Source organism: Narcine bancroftii, chromosome 4 (genome assembly GCF_036971445.1).
Source record: "Narcine bancroftii isolate sNarBan1 chromosome 4, sNarBan1.hap1, whole genome shotgun sequence".
NCBI lineage: Eukaryota > Metazoa > Chordata > Chondrichthyes > Torpediniformes > Narcinidae > Narcine > Narcine bancroftii.
The window spans coordinates 303,613,576-303,626,684 of record NC_091472.1 but is presented as its reverse complement, the minus strand read 5'-3'; the positions used below and the strand labels follow the sequence as shown (position 1 = coordinate 303,626,684).

Here is a 13,109-nt window from a genome sequence, read left to right as displayed (position 1 = left end):
GGGTGAGTTTAAGGCAAAGATTGATATGTTTCTAAATAGTCAGGTATCAAAGGTTATAAAGAGAAGGTAGGGGAGTGGGGCTGTGGAAGAATGGATCAGCTCATGATGGAATGGCAGAGTGGATTCTAAAGCCTGAATGGCCTTGTTCTCTCCTATATCTTATGGTCTTTCTTATATAGGCTGCCTTCTTGAAGTATTGGATCGTCTAATCGTCTTTAATCCATGGGAGATTGTTGCCCAAGTTGGACCTGACTAGCTTTGTCACTTTCTGCAGTCTTCTGCATTCCTGGGCCCTCGAGATACCAAATGAGACCATTGTACAATCAGTCAGTATACTTTCCACAGTACCCTTGTGGAAGTTTGACAGATGACATGCCAAATTTCCTCATGCATCTTAGAAAATAGAGGTATTGGTGTGTCTTCTTCACAGTTCCCTGATGTGCTCGCTTCAGGAGAGGTCTCCTGATATGTGGACTGAGAATCTTGAAGAAATGAACCCGTTCTACTGCCACCCCATCTATATGCATGCTCCCTTGACCTTCACTTCCTAAACTCCATAATAAGCTCCTTGGTCTTCCTGACGTTGAGAAAGATTGTTGCTCTGGGACCAAGCAACTAGATTCTTTATCTCCTTTCTGAATTCTGACTCATTTCCAGTTATTCAGTTAAATGGTGTGGTCAACCAATTTATAGATTGCACTGGAGCCAAACTCCTTGGCCATGCAGTCAAGAGTGTGGGGAATAGAGCAGGAATCTAAGCATGAAGCCTCGTGGTGCCCTTGTGTTGATGGCCAGTGAGGAAGTGGTGATATTCTTCATCATAATTGATTGGGGTTTGCTGATGAGAAAATTCAGGATCCATTTATGAAGGGATGAACAGAAGCCTTTCTAAATTTTAAAATTTTGAATTAGAGCATAGTAACTGACCATTTTGGCCCATGAGTCCGTGGTGCCCAATTTATCCCCATTTAACCTACACCCCCCGGTTTGTTTTGATCGGTGGGAGGAAAGTGGGCCCTGGAGAAAATCCACACAGACACTGGGAGAACGAACAAACTTCTTACAGCGTGGGATTGGAGCCCTGGTCCGGTCCCAATTGCTGGCATTGCGCTCACCGCTATGCCAACTGTGCCACCACGGCTGGGATTTGTGTATGATTGAAAAGACTATGGCCAATCAGGGATAGTTAGCATGGCCTTGCATGGGGGAAATGCTGTCTCACTAATTGGAGATTTTTTTTGTGTAAATAACCAAGAAGATTTGATGAAGGTAGGATGGTAGATGTTGTTTCTGTCAGTGTTAATTAGGCATTTGACAAGGCCCTAAGTGGTAGGCACATGAGATTCAATCGAGCTGGCTAATTGGATCCAAAATTGTCTGGCAGATAAAAGCCAGAAGGTGAGTTTTTTTTTTGAGTGGAAGTTTGTGATCAGAGTGTATTTCAGGGACTTATGGTGGATGTCAATGTATGATTTGTAAGTTGGAGGCAGCTGGATAGAGCATTGGGAGATGTATTTTGGGAATCAAATAGAGGTAGGCACTAAAGAATGTTGATGAACAAGGAGCTTGCTTTCCTTTACTGGTCAGGGCATAGAACATATAATTGGGACATTTTACAAAAACTGGTGAGATAGCCCTTGGACTATTGTGCACAGTTCTCATCACCACACTGATGGAATGGTGTGGTTGCATCATGAAGAGTGCAGAAAATATTCACTAAGATGTTGCCTGGATCGGAGGATTTGTTCCCTGGAGAGAAGTGGGCTGATGGTGGCCCACTCGAGGTTCATTTGCTTTCTCTCTCTCACACATACACATATCTTAGCACCCACCCTGACTTACCCACCCACTTCCTCTCCCCTTTCCTCAAATATAAAAGGCCATCAGTTTAAAGAACTTTAAAGGGGAACATTTTTATACACGGTGTGGTTGATATTTAGAATGCTACTCCCAGAGGTGATGGTAGGAACAGGTTCAGTCACTCTGAGAGATATTTAGACAGCACTCGAATCATTAGACAGAGAAATATACAGACCTAATGCAGGAAAAAAAGGATTAGTATAGGTGGGCAAAAGGTTAGTCTGTGCAGAATGAGCCGAAGGGCCTGTTCATATGCTATATTACCCTCTGATTGTGCCAAGGATGTTTAATAATGAATTATTAATGGTGTAAAATAAAGAAAATGCTTGTGCAACATAACATGAAAGGTAGTATTGTTGAGGAGAGAAAGTGTTAATACATCAGATCAATGATATTCCATTAGAATTTGAGAATTTAAAGGTACCGTATATACTCATGTAATAGTCGACTACTTTTTTTTTGACCGATATATCAGATGTTTTTGTATAACTTGTGTAAAAGCCAAACCCGCCCCCATTTTTGGCTCTGACTGCCTGCCCATCCGAGTTTCTGATGCCCTGACAGCGGACTTTCCTTCAGCCACCCACCTACTGGAGCTTTACACCCAGAAGTGGATCCTGGGTCCAGCCAACCGCCCTCCGGAGATCCTGATACCCCGGCCTCCTGCTCATCCAGACAACCGCCCGCGGGATCCTCGCCTGCCCGCCCATACAAACTCTCGACTGCAGTTCCTCACCCCGGATTTTCACACTGGCTACCTGCCTATCTGATCTCCCGACCACGGATCCTCACCCTAACCTACTGGTCATCGGAGTACCTGACGCCTGAATGACACAGCTACTTTGACCCATGTAACAGTTGATTTTTGTCCCCCTATTTATTGGCCTCGTATAGTGGTCCAAAAAAATTTGATGATTACGTGAGTGCATATGGTAAGTTGGCTTTAATATGCCATAAAAATGTGGAAAGGGGAAGAAGGTACAAGATGAAGTTTAAGGTCATCATGCTGCACTCAGGTCAAAATTTTATTATTGATGGATCACTTTTCAACCCTGTTTATCTTTTTTCTGTTGCTTTGCAAATATGATCATAGAAGAATCCTCTGTCTGAGGGCTGAACCTTTCAAAGATTGAAGATCAGATAATTAACAAAACTAAAGTAAATCTGGATCCCTTTAACTTTGGCACAATGGGCTGCGACTTCACACTGGTGAATAAACCCCCTACTAAGCAGAATAGTTTCAGTGAAGATGGCCCATGCTGCTCTTGATTTAGGACTATAAAATAGCAATGAAGAGAAAACATTGGTTGTCTGAAATAAGTGACACTAGAGCAAGAAGTGAAATGGAGTTTTTAAAAAATAGATAGTGAGAAGTGGTAGGACCTCCTTTTGAGAAGGATGAGAAATATCACCCGAGTGCATCATCTTTTCTGAAAACCCAAATTTATGACACACACAGCTGTTATTTTTATGCAATTCTGTGTTTGATGAAGGAAAATCTTGAAAAATGGGAGAACAAAGTGAAAAAATGAGTTAAACAGAAGGAAATGAAGAAATAAAATGATCCAGATGGTATCTCTATAGAGACAGGCAAACAGACAAAAAAAAGGATTCGTGTACATCTTATTTCCAATCTTAAAATCCCACCCCTTAACATGTTAGCTAACATCTGAATATTCGATTATTAATTTCAAAGTTACGTCACGATGTAGTTTAGCACTTTGCCAGTGGTGATGCTTTTCTGCTGGTGCAGATCGGTATAATAATTCGCAGTTGATCCTGTTCTGGTGCCTGCGGTTTTAGTTTCTGATCCTGGTCACAACTGTTTTGATGTATACTCAAAATAATTTCTGTGGTGAGAATTCTGGTCATGGCCCACAGGCCCACAACCTAGCAGCTGAGTTGTAGCTAGAATTGCACGCATTACCTGTTCCGCTCTGGTTTGTATCATGTGTTCTGTTTGCATTCCAGTCAGCTGCACTATTCTGGATTATGTCAAGTTCAGCCTTTTCCATTTGCTTAACAAGTATTGAAAATGTTTGGCACAAATTTTGTGGTTAAAAATAAACATAGTTATGGCTTTTAAATAATATTTATCATTATAATAAAATGGAGAGGTTAATGGAATCCATTTATTTTGATATCTTGTTAAGCAAGTCAAGGAAAGCCTCATTACTTAGGAACCAATTGGCACACATCAATGGTGATGTTTGCAAGATTCTAGGAGAAACTGCCCTATGTCCTGGTTCCTGTCCCAATGCATTTATCATCCCAGCACTTCATTGCCAATACTAGCTCAGCCAAATTCTAAGTTGCCCTCTATATAGATAGTTCCTAGAACCATTCTTCTGATGCACTGAAATTATAGGTACAATCCCAATGCTGTCAAACTCCATGATTTATCAGATGTGTATTAGGAATACCAGATGTACATGCGTGCCAGATGAGAAAACCAGCGAAGGTATCTAGAGCTTGTAAAGAATTGCTGTCTGACATATTTTATAACATCTATATCCAAATAACATACATGAAGCCTGAAAATTTGAAAAGTAAGATATATACACAGTTATAATTTTCAAAATTTTGAGGAAATTAAAAGCAGATCACATAGTACTTTCCAAAGGACGTCAGAATTCTCAAGACAAAATTTAGTAATGTCTTTCTGATCTGAAAATCTGGACATTTTTCATTATTTTTTAAGCCAATTATATTTAACTTGAAGCTGCTTCATTATTAAAATCAAAGCAAGTTCTTTGACTTTTGGATGACTCACTTCCTCAGAGGTTACCCAGAGAGAGAATTGGTCCCCTTGAAGAACAATGTGGTTGTTTATTTGTGGAGCCACAGGAGATGGACCAGGTATTAAATTAATATTCATTATCTGTATTTGCTGTGGAAAATGTTTTGACGGGGAAGGAATTATGGGAATCGAATAGTGATGTAACATATCCACATTACAAAAGAGAATGTGTTGGCATTCTTAAAGCACAATAAGGTGGATAAATATCTGGGGCCTGTATCCCAAGGCCTTGGGGGACCAAACAAATAATTATTTGCATCATCTTTAACAATGGGCAAGAAACCAGAGAATAAAGGACGGCAGATGTTGTGCCTTTCTTTAGAAAGGGCTGTAAGAGACAGATGGAATAAAATATCTTGGAATAGTAACTGACAATAACTTGCAAAATCTGTGCAAACTAAATGATGTTCCTCTTCTTGGGAAGATAGAAAGAGACCAACAGAAATGGAGAGACTTAACGATTACTTTGGTGGGAAGGGTTAACTGCGTCAAAGTGAAAGTGATACCAAGACTGCAATTCCTTTTTTAATCTCTGCCTATTCTGTCACATAAAACCTTTTTTAAGCTACTTGTTATGCATAACTGATTTACTTCCATCAGCCACTTCAGTGTCTTGCTGACGAAACTTGCCCCTTCGGGGGTTCTCCAGATGATAACCTCTTTCTTTCAGGTCACTACAGAATTCCTTTTTGTTTCCCTTATTCCAAGTGAAACATTAGACAACCAGTCCTCTCCTCTTGCATGAACCACGAGGGCTTTGACCAGGCTGAACCAAGAACTCACAACCTGTCTTCCAAACGGGGCTTTCCACAAGCTTGCCGGCTTGTCCTGTTCCAATCTCAGCTGCTTTTGCTGGCTATAACACTTTAGAAGTGATCTCTCACTCTCTCTCAGAGAAAGCTTGTTTGACCCTCTTAGAACAGCATGTTCCTTTCCAGACAGAAGGCAACTCTGACAATCTGTTGCCTTTTTGTAAACAACAATCCATTAGTGAAGTCTTTTGAGCACTCTCTCTAAAGCTCTTGCAAGGGCTGTGGGGCCGATATATCTAGCATGAGCAGAGCTCCAGTTTTTCAAATAAGATCTGTTTTAAGGTGTTTGTGTGTGACCTACACTAACAAACCTTCCCCAATTTATCTCCCAAAAACTTTTGTTTCTGTTGTGTTTGTGAGGAAAAAGTTTAATATATTCTATTTTTAAAATGTTACTATGTATATTTTTTGAAAAAACATAAATAACAAAAGGGCTGCAAGGACAAGCCATAGAACTACAGGCCAGTGAGCCCAATATCAGTGGTGGGGAAAATTGCTGGAAGAAATCTTCAGGGTCAGGATTTACCTGCATTTGAGCAGGCAAAGACTGATGAGGGATAGTCAGCAGGGTTTTGTGCATGGGTTTCATTGTTTTTTTTGTTTTAACAGTGACAGCTCAGTGGATGTTGTCTACATTGACTTTAGCAAGACCTTTTACAAGGACCTACTTTGGTAAACTAGTCCAAATGGTTAAATCACATGGGATTCAGCGCAAGCTAGCTGAAGGATTCAAATTGGCTTTGGTGGTGAGAGAGAAGGTTGGGGGGGTGGGGGGGGGGTTGTTGTTTCTTAGAGTGGAGGCCTGTGACCAAGGATCAATGCTGGATCAGGTGTTGTTTTGTCAGTTGTATCAACTATTTGGATGAGAATGTAGGTTGTACAGTTAATAATTTTGTGTATGAGATCAAAATTAGTGGTATAATAGCTAATGAATGTTGATTACTAAGGTTCAAGATCAACTGGGGTAATGGACAACGAGAGATGGAATTTAACTGTCAAGTCAGAGTGTATTTGATAGGACCCTGGACAATGTAGACTAGAGAGACTTTAGGGAACAGGTATATATTTCTTGATAAATAGGGTGAGCAGAGTTAGGGCATTGAGTGCAGAAGGTGAGATGTTATGTAACAACTGAACAACATGTTTGTGAGATCCCAATTGTCGACCAGATATTAGAAGGATTTCATTAAGCTGCAAAGGATGCAGAAAAGATTCACAGGGATGTTATGGCGGTAGGGCTTGGGTTACAGAGTGAGGTATAGAGGATGGGATTTATTTCCCCTGGAGCTTCAGAAGAGGAGGGATTGCTGTATAAAGGTATCTGAAATGAAGGATGACCGTATAAAGATATCTGAAATCACGAGGAACATGAATAGGAAGGATCGTTGCAGTCTCTTTCTCAGAGTTAGGGGAGTCAAAAGCTAGAGGGCAGAGTTTTAAGGCAAAAAAGGAAAGATGTAAATGGACATGAGGTGCAAATTTTTCCACACAGGATTGGAGAGAGTGGGGGGGGGGCAGTGGGGGGGTTGGTGGAGGAATAGTATATGACTTAGATGTCAGAGGATGAATTTTAGACAGGCACAATTGTGATGTTCAAAGGACATTTGGACAGGTGCATGGATAGGAAGTGTTTGGATGGCTCTGGATCAAATGCAGGTAATTGATCGGCATAGATGAGTTGATCCAAAGGGTCAGTTTCCATGCTGATTGATCTACTTGCATCATTTCTGCCTTAGTTTGTCTGTAGATTATAAATGTTTCTGGTTTTAGGATGCGTGCTTTTGTTACTGTTGAAGAATCCCCTCAAGCCCAAAATGTCTGTTCTGTATCTTTACCTTTGCTACATGAAGGACACTGTTTGACCTGCTGAGCTTCTCCAGCATTTTTTCTTACTCCATGCTTGTATTTGTGAATGGAATCGTAGATCAGCAGGGCTTGGGTAAAGGTATGTTTGAGTTTGGAAGGGTCAGCTATTGACCTGAAGATGCACATCAGATAGGAGATTGTAGATTTTTATGTACAGGTCTTCTTTTAATTTCTTAAAGATAATGCAAAGTGCTCTAAAGTGAATGAGGCCATTCCAATAGTATTGAAATCTCAACAGCCAATTTGTTTACCTTGTGGTCGTACAAGCAAATGTAATCATGATCAGATGTGGAAAATTAACAAATGTGCCTCTAACTGCCACAACTTCTTATAATTATCCTGAAGTGAACAATCTCAGAATCAGAATTAGTAGTCATGAACATACAATGAAATTTGTTGATTTGTGGCAGCTTTGCAGTTCAAATATTGTTATTACTTTTCAAAAATAAATATTGCAAGAGAAAGGAGAAAGTGGGATGGTGTCTGTGGTTCATCATCCATTCAGAAATCTGATGGCAGAGGGGAAGAAACTATCCTTGTGTCGCTAGTTGCTCATCTTCAGGCTCCTGTACCCATGTACCTCTTTCCTGATAGTAGTAGAGTGAAGAGGGTCCCTATCTACTAGATCATTAATGTTACCTATCTCATTGCATCAATACTAGGTCTGGATTCCTCCCCCAGCCAGCATTGTTTGAATTCTGAGACTTTTTGAGGCTTCCTGCTTCTGACTCAATCTGCTTCAAAGTCGTATGTATCGATGGAATTTTTAACCTTTTCTAATTTTTTTTTTGTAGTTGCATTATGCTACTGAATTTGATCTAAATGTTCCCTTAATTTTGTATCTTTTAGCAAATGGTTTACTAAAATGAAATTATATTGGTATCAACGTAGTGAACAAGGATTTTAAGTGCATCCACCAGTTTAAATGGTTGGGAAAGTAATACCATTGTTATTTTTGAAACAAGATCTCAATGTAATAATTTCAGCATTTTGAGAAAAATCTACCATTAATTTACAAGTGAAATATATTCAATCGTTATGTATTTGTTTTCAAAGCCACAAAAGCTGAAATAAAATACACAAAAGTGCAGAACAAACTCCAAAGGCAATGCAATAGGCCATAGGAAAAGGCAGTCAACATTTTTTGTCAAGAATGTGGAAGAACCGGTAGACGCCTGAATGAAAAGGCTGGAGAAAGGAGGCCTTCCATTTCAGGAGAGCTGGGATGTCTTCTCTGTTCAGAAAACATGTCTTCTCCTCCACTACCAGTAACTCGGGCCTCACCAGCATCTCTATTTCCTGTACATCTGCCCTGGCCCCTTCCTTCCCCTTGCCCTTCAAAGTAGCAAGGACATGGTTCTGCTTGTACTCACCTCACACTTCATCCTTCATCCAACATATTATTCTTCTCAATTTCAGCCACCCACAACAGAGTCCCACCACCAGACACATCTCCTCCCCTCTCTGCTTTCAGTAGGGATCAATCCCTCTGTGACTCCTTCATTCTCTCATTCCTTCCCACCAATCTACCCCCCCCCATCCCCCGTGACTGTAAAAAGTGTTATATTTGCATTTGCACCTCCTTCCTCACCACTTGCCCTGAACAGTCCTAAGTGAAGTAATACTTCACTTGTGAATCAGTAGGGGTAATTTTCTGCAACTGGTGCGCCTGTTGTGGTCTACTCTATACAGGGAGACTGTATGGAGACTGGGAGATTGTTTTGTTGAGTACCTTCACTCTGTTCCAACAGCATGGACCGTCCAGTGGCTAGCCATTTTAATTCTGTGCACCTTTGCCACACTGACATATCAATCTATGGCCTCATACTAATAAATTGAAGCCACCTGTGAACAATTCCTTGTGTTCTGTCTTGGCAGTCTCCAACCAGACAACATCATTATTGACCTCCAAGGTCCATTAACCCTCTTCCCCTATCCCTCAACTTCCCTACCCACCTGTCAGCCTTTCTCCAGCTCCCCACCCTTTCCCATCTATCAGAGAGCATCCCTTCTTAGAACCTATGACCTCTTTCTCTCTCACTGTTCTGTTTCCTTCTCTTCTACCTTCCCCCCAATTATTACCTCTTATCTGTTGACCTGTGCTCCTTCCCCCTTCCCACTCCCTCTCCTCTCCCATCTCCCCCACCTTTTCATTCATTTTCCACATTCCCAGTGAAGGGTGATACACTCTAATAATAACTTCAAAGACAGTGAGTGAGAAACAATAGGCTTTAATATACTTTAGATTGTAGCTGGCTCGATTCCATGTGCTTGAATGAAGGACGGGGAGGGAGGTCGACCTTTATGGCTTGGACACAAGGGGAGGAGTTACTAGGGAGTGATTCATCAGTGGGCGGGCCAGCTACCCATACAAAATCATACATTCACCCCCTCTTTTAAAACAAAACCCCCACCAGGTTAAAATCCTAGAGGCTCAGCTGGTCAGATGATCTTCTCTGCCTCTATAACAGTTCTTTTGGTGGTGTACTGGTTGATTTCATTGACTGTTGTGTGTCCTGAGGCTGGGGAGGTAGAGCAGTCTCTGTTGGAGGTGGGGCTTGGTTGTATGTGGGGGCAGTTGTGGTGGTCGGAGCAGCTGGAAGGGGGTCTGGGGTGTGTGGCATGGGGGCCCGGGTGTGTCGCTAACTTGCGCTGGGTCTCTGAGGGGTGTGATAGGGGTGTAGATAGGATCTGGGTTGAATGTGGTAGGGAGTGGGTAGGGACTCACCAGGTCCCAGTCAGGGACTGTGTCCTCAGGGAAATCTCAGGGTACACCACGTAGGCATACTGAGGGTTGGCATACAGGAGCTGCACCTCTTCGACCAACGGATTGGTCTTTTGACTTCTCTTGCGTTTCCACAGTAGGACTGGTCCTGGAGATGAGAGCCAGGGAGGCAGAGTGGTTCTGGTCACTGACTTCCTGGGGAAGGAAAACGTGCGTTCATGTGGGGTCATGTTGGTAGTGGTGCATAGGAGAGATGGGATGGAATGGAGTGCTTCCGGCAGGACTTCCTGCCAATGGGACGCTGCCAGGCCTTTTGACTTAAGGGCCAGGAGGACTGCCTTCCACATGGTGGCATTTTCTCTCTCTACCTGGCTGTTCCCCCGGGGTTGTAGGTTGTAGTCCTACTTTTGGCTATGTCTCTAGCCAACAGTTGCTGCTACAGCTCGTCATTCATGAGAGAGGATCCCCAATCACTTTGGATGTAGTTCAGGAACCCAAAGAGGGTGAATATGCGACAGAGTGCCTTGATGACAGTGGCTGAGGTCATGTTGGGACAGGGGATGGCAAAAGGGAACCTGGAATACTTGTCAATGACAGTGAGGAAATAGACATTCCTGTTGGATGAAGGCAGGGCCCCTTGAAATTGATACTGAGTCGTTCAAAGGTGCGTGTGGCTCTGATGAGGTGGGAATTGTCGGGCTGGTAGAACTGTGGTTTACATCCTGTGCAGACCCGACAGTGGCTGGTCGGAGATCTGACATCTTTGATGGAGTATAAAGTGGACCAGAATAGGTCACTGGAGACGTTTACATCTGGGAATGTGTAGCTGTCTACAATCTGCAACTTTGATTTAAAGGCAAGTCCTGCTCATCCCACTCCTGAGAAACAAACACCCTGCTGAGGTGAGGAGCATCCTGTCCAGGGTGAACCCACACAAAGCAGCAGGACCAGATAACCTGATTAAGTGCTGAGGGACATCTTCAATACCTCACTCCAGCAGTCTATTATCCCCACAGTATTCAAGGTAGTCACCATCAGCCTGGTGCCCAAGAGAGCAATGGTAGCTGGACTAAATGACGACTGTCCAGTGGGACTGACCGTCATGATCATGAAGTGCTATGAGTGACTGGTAATGGAGTGCATCAAAGTGCACCTTCCAGTGACATGGTCCCATTCCAGTTTGCCTATCAGCAAAACTGATACATAGATGATGCATTACCCTGACCCTCCACTCTGTTCTGACCCACCTAAAGAATGATCTCTCCTACACCAAGCTGTTGTTCATTGACTTGTTCAACACAATCATACCTCAGAGGCTTGTAGATAAACTATCCTCACTGAGTTTCTGTGCTTCTCCATGCTACTGGATCCTGGACTTCTTGATTGAAAGACTGAGCCCTGGTGCACCTCAGGGCTTGAAACTTGGCTGAATGGTGCACTAACAACAACCTTGCACTAAATGTCACCAAACCAATGAGCTGATTGTTGACTTCAGAAAGGGAAAGCCAGAGGTGTATGATCCAATGATCATTGGGATCAAAGGTGGAGAGGGTGAGCAAATTTAATTTCTTGGAGTCGTTATCTTGGAGGATCTTTCCAGGACACAACAGATGTCAGCGCCTCTTCTTCCTCAGGAGTTTGCAGAGGTTTAGTATGGCATTGGAAACCCTGGCAAATTTCTGCAGGTGTGTGGTGGAAAGTTTGCTGACCGGCTGCATCGTGGCCTGGTACGAAGACACTTGAGCGGAAAGCCCTGTTAAAAAGAAGTGGATGCAGCCCAGTATATAACAGGCAAACCCCTCCCCACTATCGAGAACATCTACAGGGAACGCTGCCGTCGGAGAGCAGCAGCAATTATCGAGGATCCATATAACCGTTTACAGCACGGAAACAGGCCATGTCGACCCTTCAAGTCCACACCGGTTCACTTGAACAACTCCACTAGCTCCTCCGCAAACTCCTGAGGAAGCAGAGGCTCTCTTCATGATGCCACCGGTGCGCTGGTTGTCGTGTATCTCAAAAATTTTACTAAGATGGATCTTGATTTTGGATATGCCTGTGGTTTTGGAGCTAATGCTCTGTGTGCCCTTTCTAGTTCCATTTCTTCCTGCATTTCTGTCATTCCTTGGACTGATTTTAGATATTTTTTTACTTTGTCATTATTGAAAAATCAAGGCTCAACATATAGAGTTTGTGTTCAAATAGAAGCAAAAAAAATGGTGATTTCACCCAACACATGCTGTGTTCTCGCTGCTGTCATCAGGAAGGAGGTATAAGTGCCACAAGTCTTGCACGCCAGGTTCAGGAACTGCTGCTACCCCTCTCTCTTCAGATTCCTCAACATCAAGCACAATTAGGGACTCATTTAAGGACTCTTGTGCACTTTATTGATTCTTTTTCTCTCTGTATTGAACTCTCAGTTTGTTTACATTTCTTTATTTGTTTACTCGTGTATATACAGGTACTCTTTGATTTACAACCTATGCGACTTGCATCCATCCGCGCACATGACCAAAATTTTTTTTTAAATAAAGAAAAATATAAAATTTACATGGATTATGTTGTATTTGACAAAATATAACAGGGATACAGGGCATGTAAGAGCCAAAATATGCATACTTACCTCATTAGTCGACGTCCCAGTGTCGGTGTTCCTGTGCGCGTGCAGAATCAAGATGGCCATATCCATCCTACGGACCCTGGGATGCCAACTAGCAAGATAAGCATAGACTAGAAGGTGGAAAGATTCACCAAATTCAGGAAGCTTTAAGTTGCTATCGACAAATGTATGATTAAAAAAAAATTAAAAAGTTTGCTTTAAGACTTCTGTACTCCACGTTTGAGGGCAAAATTTTGACGTGTCCATTTCAAGATCAGACTGATTCTTCAATCCATATTACAGTTGTAAGTCGGGGAGTATCTGTTTCTTCTTGAGTCCAGATTTTTGGCGCTACCAATACAGATGCTCCTCTTCTTACACGATTTTATTTGAAGTTATGATGGTCATTATCACTATATTTTATGATTTAAAAATTGTTTTTTCAGT

At 42.3% G+C, this 13,109-nt stretch overlaps 1 protein-coding gene across 7 annotated transcripts in view; it reads left to right on the top strand.

Annotated features, from left to right (window-relative positions):
• Nucleotides 1-13,109, top strand: part of LOC138762192 (WAS/WASL-interacting protein family member 1-like) — a 139,390-nt gene that overhangs the window by 23,701 nt on the left and 102,580 nt on the right. For 2 of the 7 annotated variants that reach the window (XM_069935768.1, XM_069935760.1), the window contains exons 1-2: nucleotides 6,082-6,144; nucleotides 8,001-8,085. The exons of the other annotated variants lie outside the window; for them this stretch is intronic. The gene's annotated coding sequence lies outside the window, so the exon portion shown is untranslated. Of the gene's footprint in view, nucleotides 1-6,081; nucleotides 6,145-8,000; nucleotides 8,086-13,109 lie in introns of those variants that run through there. 7 annotated transcript variants of the gene reach the window in all.